Raw genomic sequence first — 12,841 nt, 5'->3', positions numbered from 1 at the left:
AAAATTGCAGGTAGATATGATTCATTCTTTCTCTACTGAAGCATCTGGCACACTGCCTCATTATTTATCTCTTCTTTCCCCCTTGCCAACAGCATCTCTCGCCCTGCCTTTCCCCTTGCTGCGTTTTAACAGCAGAAGTGGCAGTAGATCAGCTGTGTCAGATGTGTCAGCTTGAGCCCTCTGTCCTGGCTCCATCAGCATGTCATCTCGCAGCCAGCAGTCACGTCTTGCCTCTGAGAGGTGCCTGCTCTTTACCAGCCAATGTCACTTCCCGAGCTCTGCTCATCCCGCTGGATGAGTAACGGCCTCGCTTGACTGTGCCAGCTTTTATTTCTGCCTAATGCAACTGTCTGAAGTCAGTCCAGGAGTCTGATCTTGAGTTAGAGAATGACAGTGAGGACTTAATCTCATGTACAATTAGTGGTCAAGACTCTGCTCCAGAGATACAAGTAAAGAGACGCAGCTTCTCCTGTTTGCTTTTTCAGCAACAGTCCAGTAATTCTCTAAATCCAAACTTTGTATTGCTCGGCTATTATTTTGGAAAGGGGAACAAAAATAACAAAACTAAGCCCATTGCAGGCCCTTGAAGTGGAATCAAATGGAAATAAAAGCCCTTTGCGGAGTGAGCTTTGGACTGATTTTTCATTTCATGTCCAAAATTTACTTGGAAAGATCATGTCGGCAAAAGGCCAGGGTCTAGTCTACGTACCTGCACTGCTGTCCAGATGGAGGAGAAAAAGAACAGATGCATTGAGATGGAGAAGGATTTCAGAATGTGTTTTCCAAGCCTCCTGTTTGCTGAAAGGGCTGGAAAGCGATTTAGAAAACATATCTAGGGTTTCCTTTGAACATAAGGAAGAAATTGGCCTGGGCAGCACTAACATGGTTCCTCTCCAGGCTTACCGCAATGGGGAAATGTCATCTACTTGCTAGGTACTCAACCCGAACTCTCCCTTGGGTCAGCTGCCTCTCTGCATTGAACAGGCTGGTGTGGGAGGAGACAAGCACATGGGAAGTTGAATGAAACTTTAAAAATATTTGGCCTTCCTATAATGGAGGTTAAAGTTGGCCAATTGTTTGGTATTTTTTTTCCCCCCCTATGACTTTGCCCACGTGTCCAAAGAGATCTGTGATTGTAGTGCTCTCGCAGGTTCATTAGTTATAAGCAAAAAGAAGGAAAATTCTTTGCCTGGACCAGATTGGGCTATTTGTAGAGAGGGCTGGCTGAGACTTCTCTCCAAACAGGGAGGTTGAGCAGTTACACTCACCTTAGGTGGTGCATGTGCTCTGTTGGCTGGTACAAGCGGGCTCTTGCTTTGTCCTCCTTCAGAGAATCTACACCATCTTTGCCCATGCCGTCCTCTTGGTCACCTTGGTGTCTCTGGCCATGGGCCAACCTTCCAGCTTCTACCGCAGAGGATATGGTTCTGCCTAGCTCCCTTGTCTCTGGATTCATGCAAACATGGATGGATAAATGAAAACTGTACACCCACTGTCCCATCTCACAAAAGGCAGGCAGAAGGTGCAGTGAACCAGCACCTTCCTGCCCTAATTGCAGCTTCAGTGTGGCTTCAGTTGCTGGAAACCAGCTATCTTGGGCACAGAAATCAGATTCCCTCTCTCCTTTCAATCTTTTAGACATGTTTGTTTTTCCACTGCAAAGAAAGAAATTTTGAAAAACGGGGGTTCACGTGTTTCTTTTTCTGCTATGTTAACTGTAGGCACAGAAAAAGAAAAAGCAGATATCTAGACTAATATCAGCTATGATTTCCATGGAAACCATGTTTCTTTTAACAGCTCTGGAGGCTGGTGGTGATGTATGCTCACTAAAGGTGAAGTTCTGGCAGCTGGAGCTAATGCTGGAATTCATGGAGCTAATGCTGAAGCCAGTGGATCTAACGTAGAAATCGTTGTGGGACTAATGTTGAGCTTGATGGAAAAACACAGTGTTCTCAGGGAAATGCTCTAAGACCAGCCGTACAAATCAGGTAAAGCCAATATGGAAGAAAATATCAAACTTGACCAAGAATAACCAAATGGAGGGCTAATGTCCAATCTCAGATATATAGACACTAGACCCTACTTTCCATTTACAATAATATTGCTTTACAACCTTCTGGCAGCATTCCTTAGCCTGAAAGTCATATTCAATTCCCTTTACACTGAAGGCCTATGTATTCTACCACTGCGTACAAAGTTTTGGGATAACGGGGAACTAGTCCTTACATGTCTAGAAACCACATGCAATGAGAAAAGCAGGATTGACAAGTGTGAAAAGTCTATTTTTACAGAGTCCAGTGACATATTTGAGCTCCAATAAGCTGTCAAATGCAACATGGGCTGAACCAATCCAGACTCTAGCCTTTGTTGTGGTATGTTGTGGAAGTTCCTCACCTCCTTGGAAGAGACCATGAGGAAGAGGCAGTGAGGTCTATGACCCAGCTCTTGCATCATATTTGGTGGTTTTTTGCTGCTTTTCTTCTCTGAAAGTGGATTTTGGGGCTTCATCCTTCAGTTTTAGCTTAACTAGGATGCATGATTTAGTATATGCCCTAACCTGTCAAAAAAGACATATGCCTGTTATCGCTGACATAATCTAAGAGCTTCTAGGCTTGAATATCTAATGACATAGAGCTGGAAGTGACAGTTTAAACAGAGAATGGGACTTGGACTGCTGCCATGCAGAGGGCAGGTGAAGAGCAGGAGAGATGTTATTCCACTGGTTTTCCTGTACCAGCACTGGGGCAGCCAGGCCTTTGCACCTCCCAAGCTTTGAGGGAGAGGGTCTTGCTCATTGGGGCTCCACAGCAGAGCTATGGATGTGTGAATCGGGGCTTGGGGTGGCTGTTCCTGATCTCTGCCCCAGGGTTGGCTTTGGCTGCAGTGTCTCCTGGATTGTCTTGGAGCATGCTCTTGGTGGTGCTGGAAAGCTTACACCACCTGGCGTTGTTACTGCTATGTTGATGTGACCTGATTGAGGAAGCCAGAATGAGAGTTCAAGCCAGTCTTACCATCTCCTGAACTTCCCAGGCTAGGGGTGATCTTGGAGGACCATGCTGCTTTCATTTCTGTAGCCGCTAATCTAGAGAGCCTGGCTTTGATGGGCTTACACTCCACTTACCATGACTGTGCTAACTGGTAGCCTGTGCTAAAAAGAGGGGCTGAAACAAACCCCGAGTATCATGCATGACTTTTCATGGAACAGAGGAAAAATTCTTCAGCTAGATGCATAGCAGCGGTAGGCTTATGCATTGAAGATCTGTGCCTGAAAAATTGTCTGTCTTCAGCTGTCATCTAGTTTAATAGAGGCAGGATGGAGAGAGAATAGTGTTTCTTACCTCTTTAGACCATTACCGTTACAACAGCACTACAGCAAACTGGATCAATATGCAGAGGGAGAAAAAGTTGTCTCTTTAGAGAGACAAGCAGACAGACAAATAGACAGCTAGCCAGATTCTTCTCTGTTATATGCATGTAACTCCAAACCTATTAAAGGAACTATTTCTAACCAGGAACAGAATCGAACTGCTGGCATAACACACTGTAAAAAATATTCAGTTCAATCTTTGATGGCATATTAATAGTAACAGCTACTCATCAGCAATGTCAGGGTTAAATACTCCCAGCATGTGTGCAATTGCAGAAATACCCCAAGAAGAACCAAGGAAATATTTCCATCTTAAACTCCGATAAGGAGTGAAAACATGCAACTCGTTCCATATGGTGGCTGAAAGCCCCGAGCCAAGCGGAAAGCCGTGGAGTCTGCCAATGCGTAAGAACTTGCAAGCCTGATAAATGAGTGCGTTGCTTTGGGAAAGCCAGAGACGAAGTCACACTAGAAAGAAGAAAACAGAAGAAAAGTGAGGATTCTATTTTTTTTTTTTTTTTTAAAAAAAAAAAAGCCAAGTCCTACCCATTTTTCTTGTTGGATGGCAGCAAGAATTTCTGGAAATGTTTTACACGTCAAAGATTTAACCAAGCTGGGACATTTGTGGACAAGTCATTATGCAATGCACAAATAAATCAGAAAAAAAGCAGGGGGAAGAGTCTATCTTCTCTCCTGCTTTACAAAAATGATCCCGGACTGAGACAGCTGCATTCTTCTGGGATACAGCGCGCAAGCCAGGATGAAAGCGCTCTCAAACTGGAGATGGACCATTCTCAGATTTCTGCAGTGTTGACATGTAAGACAACACTGTGCTTGGTGATGGGGCGAGGAGGTAAGGGGCACCAGGGGGGAGCTGGCGGACAGCTGTGGCCAGAGAAGCATCCCAACACGGGGTATCCTCCAGCAGCAGGATGCAGGCTCCCAGCTGCTCTCCAGGACTGCGACCATCCCAGCACCAGGCATGGGTGTTCGGCCAAACAGAAGTGGGGTCGTGTCTGGCACCCGGGGTCAGGGAGCAGAGGAGAGCCGGGCTGTGCTGGAAAGGAGCAGAGGGTCAGAGCAGATTGCGCGTCTCCTGCTCAGTGCCTGAGATTTGACAGGTCTGCATTCTTGGCTGAAGGGATCTGGCTGTGCAATCGATTTCTGGAGAGGTGTGGGTAAATTCACAGCTTGGCTGCCTGGAGGAAAGGCTGTTCCTTTGAAAAAGTCTTTCAATGGTTAAGCGAGTCACCTCCTACAACCTGAACATACTCCCAAGTCAAAAAAGAAATAGGGGAGGAAATCAACCGCACAAAATAAAAAGTCAGCTCCCTTGTTCCTTCTCCAAATGGGGATTTTTCATCCAGGAGCTGCTTTGAAGCTGTGACTAGAAGCACTCAGGTTCCCTGCAAGAGACAGCGATAGGAAATCTTAGCTGGCTCATTTGCCGAAGAAAATTTTTGTAATGAAGTTGTCCTGCTAAGCACTTCTACATGGTCAGAAAGCAGTTTGATCTGTGCCAGCTTGGTGACTTCACCCAAACAAGGCTTGCAAAGCCAAGAGTGTTTTGTTAGGCCAAAAAGAGCAAACCCTCCAGGTTGTAAACTGCTCGGCAAGGTGATAAATGGTACGTGAGCTGGCCAATATAATCTGTCTGGAAAGTTGAAAAGAATCCTGCCTTCTCATGAGCCTAAAATACTTCTTTTTCTAGAGTACCTTATTTTCCAGCTATGTGCCACATCCATTCACTTGCCAAAAAATTCATTCTCTAGTCTATGCTTCTGTCTTGCAGCTGCTGACAAAGCTGGCTCTGAAAATCTCCCTGCCAAAAGAGGAAAGCAAAGCTTTCCGTATTTGGTGTGCTCTGCTAGGGGAGCTGTGTCCTTACAGCGATGCCTGGCTGTCCAGGTCATACATGGGTTATAAATAAGGGTGGGTTATTTGCCCAAGGGTATTGGAGAGGGTTCAGGCAGAAGGAAGTAGGTTTGCTGGGACGGAGGAACCGGTGTGGATCCTTGTGGCTGCAGTGGGCTGGGAGACCTTCGTGGTGTGGTGCTTGGCTGGGGCAATGTCCTCAGCAGATGAAAGGTGTCCCAGCCCTGCCTGGACTCACAGAAGGTATGATGGACCTACAGTGGCAGAGCAGGGATTTAGGAGACCTTGTTTCCTGGTTTGAGGATGGTGTCTTGGACTGTGTAGGGCTTCTCAGGTTCATCTGTTGGTTTATTGGCTAGTGTCTTGAATCTCCTTGGCTCTCCTAAGGGGGCTGTTGAGGGCTTGACCAAATCAGCAGACTGCACTGAAACTTACTGCTCTGGTTGCTGCTAAAGCAGAGGAAGATGTTAAACCAGGCTGCTCTCAAGCCTGTCCTGTCCTCTTTTCCAGCTCCGATATCTGCAGTATAACTTGTGCGTCGTTCCTCCCCACCCAAGCTCTAGTAAGATGCTTTGCTTTGGCCATGGCTGTTGTCCACCCGCTGACTCAGCCAGCTTCCGCTGCCACTCTGTGCTGTGGCCTCTCCAGGGCTATCATCTCTCCTTTAGTGTTGCCTAATGTGATGTGCCTGCTCCCAGGCTTATGGCAGAGAGGTGCTATGTAATTCCACCCCTCCGTGCCCACAGGCCTGGCGTTTATTATTTGCTAAGGCTTTCTTTAGCCAGCCCAAGAAGTCCTCTCTAGGCCTTGGCTGGCCAAAAATTCAGTGTGTGGGAAATCTTCAGAGACTGAAAGCTGAGAATTCTCAGACGATGATCCCTTTGATTTCCATTTAAGAGTAAGTTAAAGAGCTAATTCTGATTATGACATCTCTCCGTCCTTGCAAAACACCCTCCCACTAAAAGCCATTGGCCTGAATCTTAGGGCCAGATTTTCCTTTGTATTTTACTTTGTTCCGTCATTTACAGCTCTACAAAATGCCCGTAAATATGCTGAGTTTCGCACTCCATTCTCCTATGCAAACTCTACGTGGCTGAACAGATCCTGTCAAAGATCTCAAAGGCTTTTAGGCACCTAATTTTCACCAGCGGGAGTTAGATGCCTGAACACCGTTAGGTTTGGTCCCAGCTTTCTTCACTTCAGCCCCTGTTTTTGTTACACAGAGAGTATCTGTAGTGGCTGGAGGTGTCCTTGAGCGAAGATTGGGGAAATTCCAGAGGTGCTGCTCTCCAGCTGCTGCTGAACATTCATCATCGGGTTTGTGCCATGTCGAGGAGCCAGCAAGAGATCTGTGCTACCTCCTGCACCAACGCTGATGTTAATCCAATCAAAGGTGACTGCTGAGAAATCGGCTTTGGATTCCAGACCTTTGTTTCAAGTCGATGAAGATCCAGGTTGCTGAAGTAGATTTATGGGTCTTTTTAAAGCACTGTGGAGTGTGAATAGCCAGTTCAGCAGGACTCCTCCAGGACAAAGACAGCTGTCAGTTCTGCCTAAACACATAACCTTACCGCAAGGTAGATCATCAGCCCCAGCCACCCAGCTCCAGCCAGGTGTCGTGCCAAGGTTGTTCTCAGCAGGTTTCTAGTTGGCACATAGACATATTGCCTTTGTGGGAATGTGGATCCAGTTGAAATGCCCTATGAAGGTTTGAGCTCTTCAAACAGGGATCTCTTTGACTTAATGAAGTATTATGAACTACTGCTTCACTTTAGGAATAATGCTTAGGTTTTTTCTTTACTGTCCATTGGAGTGACTCGTCACTACCTGTGATATTGCTTTACCTCACCTGTGATAACCAGGTGATGGGACTCCAGCACCTATGTGGTATCCTCTGCAAAAACAACTAGAATTACTGCCGTGCCCTGGGGGCTTCATAGTAAGTCACTGATTGCAGGAAAACAGGTTTGAAGTTTTGTCCTGTCTAATGTACAGCAAAGCGTTGCCAAGAGTAGAGATGCTTTGAAACAGGTATTCTAGAAGCAGCTCTTCAACTGGTATGAAAAAGCTGTATTCACTTGATTTATTCCTGGCTGCATCAATTTAGTGCAGCAAAGGGCTTGTCCAGGTCATTCTTCAGCTACTTTGGTTGAAATGAAAGAGATTTTCCCCCAGCATTAAGTCAATGAGCAACTCTGTCAGAGTGGTATCTTCTGACACCTTTTTTTGACTGGAGTAACATAAAAACACCACTACTAAGAAAGACCAAAGGTCCATCAAGTTTCCCCTTGAAGGGGAACTGTTTCATGGATCCTGCAAATGCAGGGGACATCCCTCATCCGGGAAGGTCGTTTCTGCAGGCTGAAGCTCAGCTCTTGCGCTCTGGCTATGCGGACCCCAGCCATCACCACAAATGTGGGAAACTCAGCTGCATGTTTTGTGAACCGGGATGACGTTCATGTTCTTCCCTGGTACTTATTTTTTTTTAAAGCGTTGCCAACTTAGGCAATCAGAAAACTGTAGCACACATTGCAACATTTGTTTTTCAAGGTTTTCTTCCCAGTCATAGAAAATTCCTTTAATGAAAACTCCCTATTGAAGGACTTCTTGAGACCAAAGCTTGGAAGATGTGCCAATCTCCTGACCTGAAGTTCTGGCTCAGTCTTCTAGATGGAGATGATACAGCTTTTAAGTCAGGTCTGTATCTTGCAGGCCTACACCACAATCTAGAATTGACCTGGCCTAGTGCCTTTTGGAAAGAATAGATCTGTCAGAGGTCGCGCTATGTAGACATCAGAATAGACGTGCTGGCTCGCTTCAAAGATGCATCTAGCCCAACATCCTTTCTCTAACAATGCCAGCAGCAAATGCTTGGGGTGAGATATAAGACCATGTCAAGCCCCTGGTGATACTTCCTATGGCCCTTCCAACTCCTGGCAATTTGCAGCTGAAGGGCTTACTGAGCTAAAGGTCACATCGCATCCTTGTGTGTAATCACCCTTGATGGATCTTTCAATGTCTTTAATTGTTATTTGAACCCATTTATGCTTTTGGCTTCTACAACATCCTATGAGAGTGAGTTCTACCACTTAATTATGTGCTATTTAAAAACATAACCATAAATCGTAATTGCCTTCAATTATAATAAAAGCCTTGAATTTGGATAAGATTGCCAGCATGGATAAACACTACATAATTGCATTCATGTATTATGTCTACAGTGATGAGTGCCTCGTAGCAAAGCGAGGGGAATACATACGACTAGTTTATGGCAAGATCTTCAAGAGACGCTGGTAATTCAGATTCCTTCAGCTCTCAGCTGCCTGATGGCATGTGTTTTGACAGGGTCTGGTTTATACTGAGCTGTCCATCTGTTTTCTTTTCCCCAGCACAGTTAGTAGGAAAGGTTTATCCATCTTTGCAGACTGTTCTGGGCTCTTTTATTTAAGGAGAAAGGTTGGGGTAGTGGATGCTTTTCCTGCTCTGCACTGCAGTTGTTTCAAACTTGCCCCCAGATTCCCCACTTGTGGCTCAGCCTGAAAGATCTTCCTTGTGAAAACAAGCATGGCCTTGGGCTTATTACTCAGGGCCACGGAGGAAAACCTGGCTCTGCCAGAGAACTCTGCTGGCAGATTAATTGTTGGCAAGGTCCTTACTGTAAGGTAAGGGAGAGCTTGCACCTGCTTTGTAGACCAACCTCACCCACCACCTACTTGTCTCTGTGCAAACCTGGACTAAGAAGTGCTTGCTGGAAGAAGGGTGCCTGGGATGAGCCCACACCTATTCAGCCACAGCCCAAGGTACCCTGAGGCACAGGAAACTGAGGTCTGCCTCTGGTCCCTCGTCTTGTAGACAGCTCCCAGGAGGGCTTCTCATCTATTGGAGCAATGTAACTAGAAGACTGGCTCTGAAGCTTGGTCCTCCTAGGGTAGGGAGACATGTCCTGTGTCCTCAAGGCAGCTTGGAGAGTGAGATCTGATCTGCTTACCAGCATCTTTACTTTCCCTTCCCAAGAACTGATTTTTTGGTGTGACAGTGGCAAAGTGCATGTAATTCTGCAACGTTTTCTGATGGAAAACCCCTCAACCTTTTGTTTTCCCTCAGAGTGCCAGTAACCTTGGCACCACCAGCTCCTCAGAGTTTCTCTGGGCAGTTTTCTGCCATGAGTTTTGGGGGGAAGAAAGGGGGTCCAATTGCTTAATCCTTCTAGCTAAGTAAAATCATCTGCACTGGTAAATTCTCTAGGAGATGTACAGTTCACTGCTTGTCAGGCCAGGATATTAAATTAAGCAATTTTCATCAGATAACACATCTTCTGGTTCATGTAAAATGTCCAGCAAATCGCTGCACTCATAATTCAGCCTGATTGAAAGTGAGCTGCTAATCCATTTCACTTTGGAGATATGCAAGAGCATGGCAGAGGGGCCATCTCTGCGGGAGACTCCCGTTTGCAGCCATGCACGTGAACGTGCTCCCCTTGGGCTCTCCTCCCCTCCCCGCATCCCCCTGCAAGGGCAGGCAGATAGTGCTGCTCTTGCTGCTGGTCTTTGCTGACCCTTTCAATGCCATGTAGCATGGCCTGGATTAGCTGCTACGCGGGGAATCCTTTTAAGTGATGAAACCTGCATTTGGGGAAATCATTCTGCTTCGGTTCCCTCCTGGCAGATGTGGATGGTGGAAATCTCCAGGAAGACTCATCTCTGGGTTTGTATCGCTCGCCTCGGCGGCCCCGAGCTCCTGCCCCATTCAGAGCTTTGCTGTCCTTGCCAGCCCATGGGAAGGTCTCGCCCAGAGCTGCCAGCCCTCTGTGGCAGCCTGCCCTCCGTTGCAGCCAAACCAGGTACCCAGTGTTAGAACATGAATTTGAACATTCAACATTTATAACTTGGGATGTGTCATGAAAGCATCTGAAAATGTTCTGTTTGTTGTTAGCAATAATAATGGTAATAGTGCTAGTGGGGAACTTTTTATTTGCTGATGCTTTATAGGTTCACATGGTTCCAGCTTCCCCAAACAGGAAAATGGGAACCATTCCCCACTTTTTCTATTTCTTTTTTAATTATGGCTGAGTTACCCTGTAATTACATGACTCCAGAAGCTGGGGCTTGAGGAAAAGCAAAAATATCTGCTGTCATGCAGTTCAGGAAGGGGACACAGGTTCTTTCCCAGGGTCATCCTGTCTCTGAAAGATCCTTTCTCCTCACAGAGTAGAGACTACTAATTTCAGCTACATCAGGTGAATTGGGTGTTTTGTCTTTATGGGTGTCTGTGGCCCATTGGGGACTACGTGCCACGCTACATCTGGGGAGTGCTTGTGCAGTATAAAGCCTTTAACCCAAATCATTTCCCTTCATCCAGGATGGAAGATACCCATCTTTAGAGCAAGAGGCGTCAGCCGGGGCAGCTCCGCACCTCCCCAACACGATTAGCAAACCGGACGTGAATTGCTTCATTAAAGCCGAGCAAGCCTGGGCAACCACATCATTATAAAAGACCCGGGAAATCCTACAGCCGGGCAGACCAGAGATGTTCCCCCTCCCCCTGCGAGCCTCCCTCTTCAAAACCCGGTGACCTTCTGCTCGCTTGCTCCCCAACTCCTGCTGCTTCGCTGCGAGGCAAAAACCCTGTGCGAAGCGTGGAGGGGTAGGGCTTTATTGCCTCCTTCCCCTCCGCAGGGGGCTCGTTTTCAAAGCTCGGCTCTCCGTATCCAGCCCTGCCTGCTCGTAACAGGACTTGCAGCAAAACAAAATGACAGGTGAACAATCCCACGCGACCGGCTCCTGTCCGGATCGAAGGGTTGGGGCTTGGTGATGAGCAGCCGGGGCTGCTGTCTTGGGCAGAGCTGGGTGGGCGGTGGGAGGGAGCAGAGGGACAGTGGTGCTGGGCTGCTACGAATGAGCTGCAATTAGGTTTACTATTATTTCTTTGGTAAATATATTGCAGATAAAAAAATTTATGTCTATACAAAGTCACTATATTATGGCACTGTGATAATGTTATATCTCTCTCTCTAGATTAGTAGACTTTGAATGTTTTACATACGAATAATAATAGCAAGGGGTTTTCTTTCCTTACTCAGCTCTGAGTGCACCATCAGCGTTCTCAGAGCTGTTCTGCCTCGGCTTCTCCCCGCTCAGCTTCTCGTTACATCTCACCGGTGCATCCTTGCTCCCACTGCCTGGGGCTATGAGGATCCTGGCTTCATGCTCATGACCTTTTTGGGTCCCAGCTCCTTAAAACCTCTTCGCAAATCCCACAAAACTTCATCTGTAAAAAAAATAGGAGGAGTTGTGCCTTAATAGAGATGGATTTAACCTGCTGTTGCCTTTATCAACTGCTCTGGAAAGAATATCAGGTTGAAACAGAGTCAGGTGCTTGGCAAATGTCCCCCTTCTGTCCACATTTCAGCTCAGACTTCAGTGACTTTCTGCCTTTTGGGTCAGTCCATATTAGCTGTGTGTGGATTTGCATGCCACTGTTAATTGTAGAGCAAATTAACCTTCTTCAGACCACATGTCGCTGTTGCAATGTATGCAAATATGTTGTTAGTGTCTGTAAAAAATAAAAACAAAAGCATAGTTGGACTTGTATTATTGCCAGGAGATTAAATGTTGATATTTAAAAAATTGGCAGCATTTCCACAATGGGACTTTTGTCATAGAACCCTGTATCTACTGGGATTATCCTTTTAAAAAATTGGCAACGTCCTCAGAAAACGCAGCCTCTAGCTTGTAACTTTTCTTTTATCTTTTTTTGGCAGCTGCTCGAAGAAATCTCTTTGCCGTTTCCAGATTGGAGACCTTTTGTTTTTACGCAGCGAAGTACCAGTTCTGTAAGCGACAGATTTCTCCACTCAGCATCTTTGGGACACCCATTGATCAACAACAGGGAATTGAAGTAAAAGGAGGGTTGACTTGGAAAATAAACTCTTCACATTCGACTGACGAAGTGGGAAACATCCGCTGCTGGCCTATCTCCACCGGCTCTGATGGAGCTGTGCCAGCACGGAGTTTGGCCCGGCATCTTTCAAGTCATTATTCTTTCATTGGTTATTTGCTAGAGTGTATTGAGTTTTACATCTGCTTCCTCGCGGACTTTCTTTCCTTCTGTGATGAACACGCTTTGTTTTCATGCTTGGCTTTCACAAGGCCTGGGTTGCAAACGCCAGTGTAAGAGCGAATGGGTTTTTTTTGGGGAATCGTGGGCCATGTGCACACACAGGTATATATGAGGTTTGTTATTCTAGGGACACTCATCAGCAGTGAGGTATTTTTATGTAGCTGGAAATGATTACATACAGAAAAATCTGTTCTGAAGGAAAAACAGCATGTATGAAATCTTTTTTTCTTCTTCGGTTTTAGTAGAGTGCTCTATTTAAAAGCAGAAATTAGTTGAGAAGATGCAGACATCTTAAGCACTGTCTAGTCTGCCTGCAGTTTATATAACAATTTAGATAATTATCAATTAAATATAATTAAACAATGTTCATTATAAAAAATGATTATAAATAAGTCAATTGCTTAGAGAACAATTAATTATCTTGCTGTCCTCCCTGGGGCCCCACTTCCCAACAGTTCTTCAGGACACGTGCAGCCTTGG

General features: G+C 46.0%; 1 long non-coding RNA gene across 1 annotated transcript; it reads left to right on the top strand.

Annotated features, from left to right (window-relative positions):
* Window positions 1-4,047: 4,047 nt before the first annotated feature.
* Window positions 4,048-12,719, top strand: LOC142363011 (uncharacterized). The gene is made up of 4 exons (XR_012765432.1): window positions 4,048-4,184; window positions 9,908-10,082; window positions 10,601-10,997; window positions 12,003-12,719. It is a non-coding gene; the product is annotated as an uncharacterized LOC142363011 (long non-coding RNA).
* Window positions 12,720-12,841: the final 122 nt, after the last annotated feature.

Source organism: Opisthocomus hoazin, chromosome 13 (genome assembly GCF_030867145.1).
Source record: "Opisthocomus hoazin isolate bOpiHoa1 chromosome 13, bOpiHoa1.hap1, whole genome shotgun sequence".
Classification (NCBI taxonomy): domain Eukaryota; kingdom Metazoa; phylum Chordata; class Aves; order Opisthocomiformes; family Opisthocomidae; genus Opisthocomus; species Opisthocomus hoazin.
The sequence above is the reverse complement of the archived record's forward strand: the minus strand, read 5'-3'. Positions and strand labels throughout refer to the sequence as shown.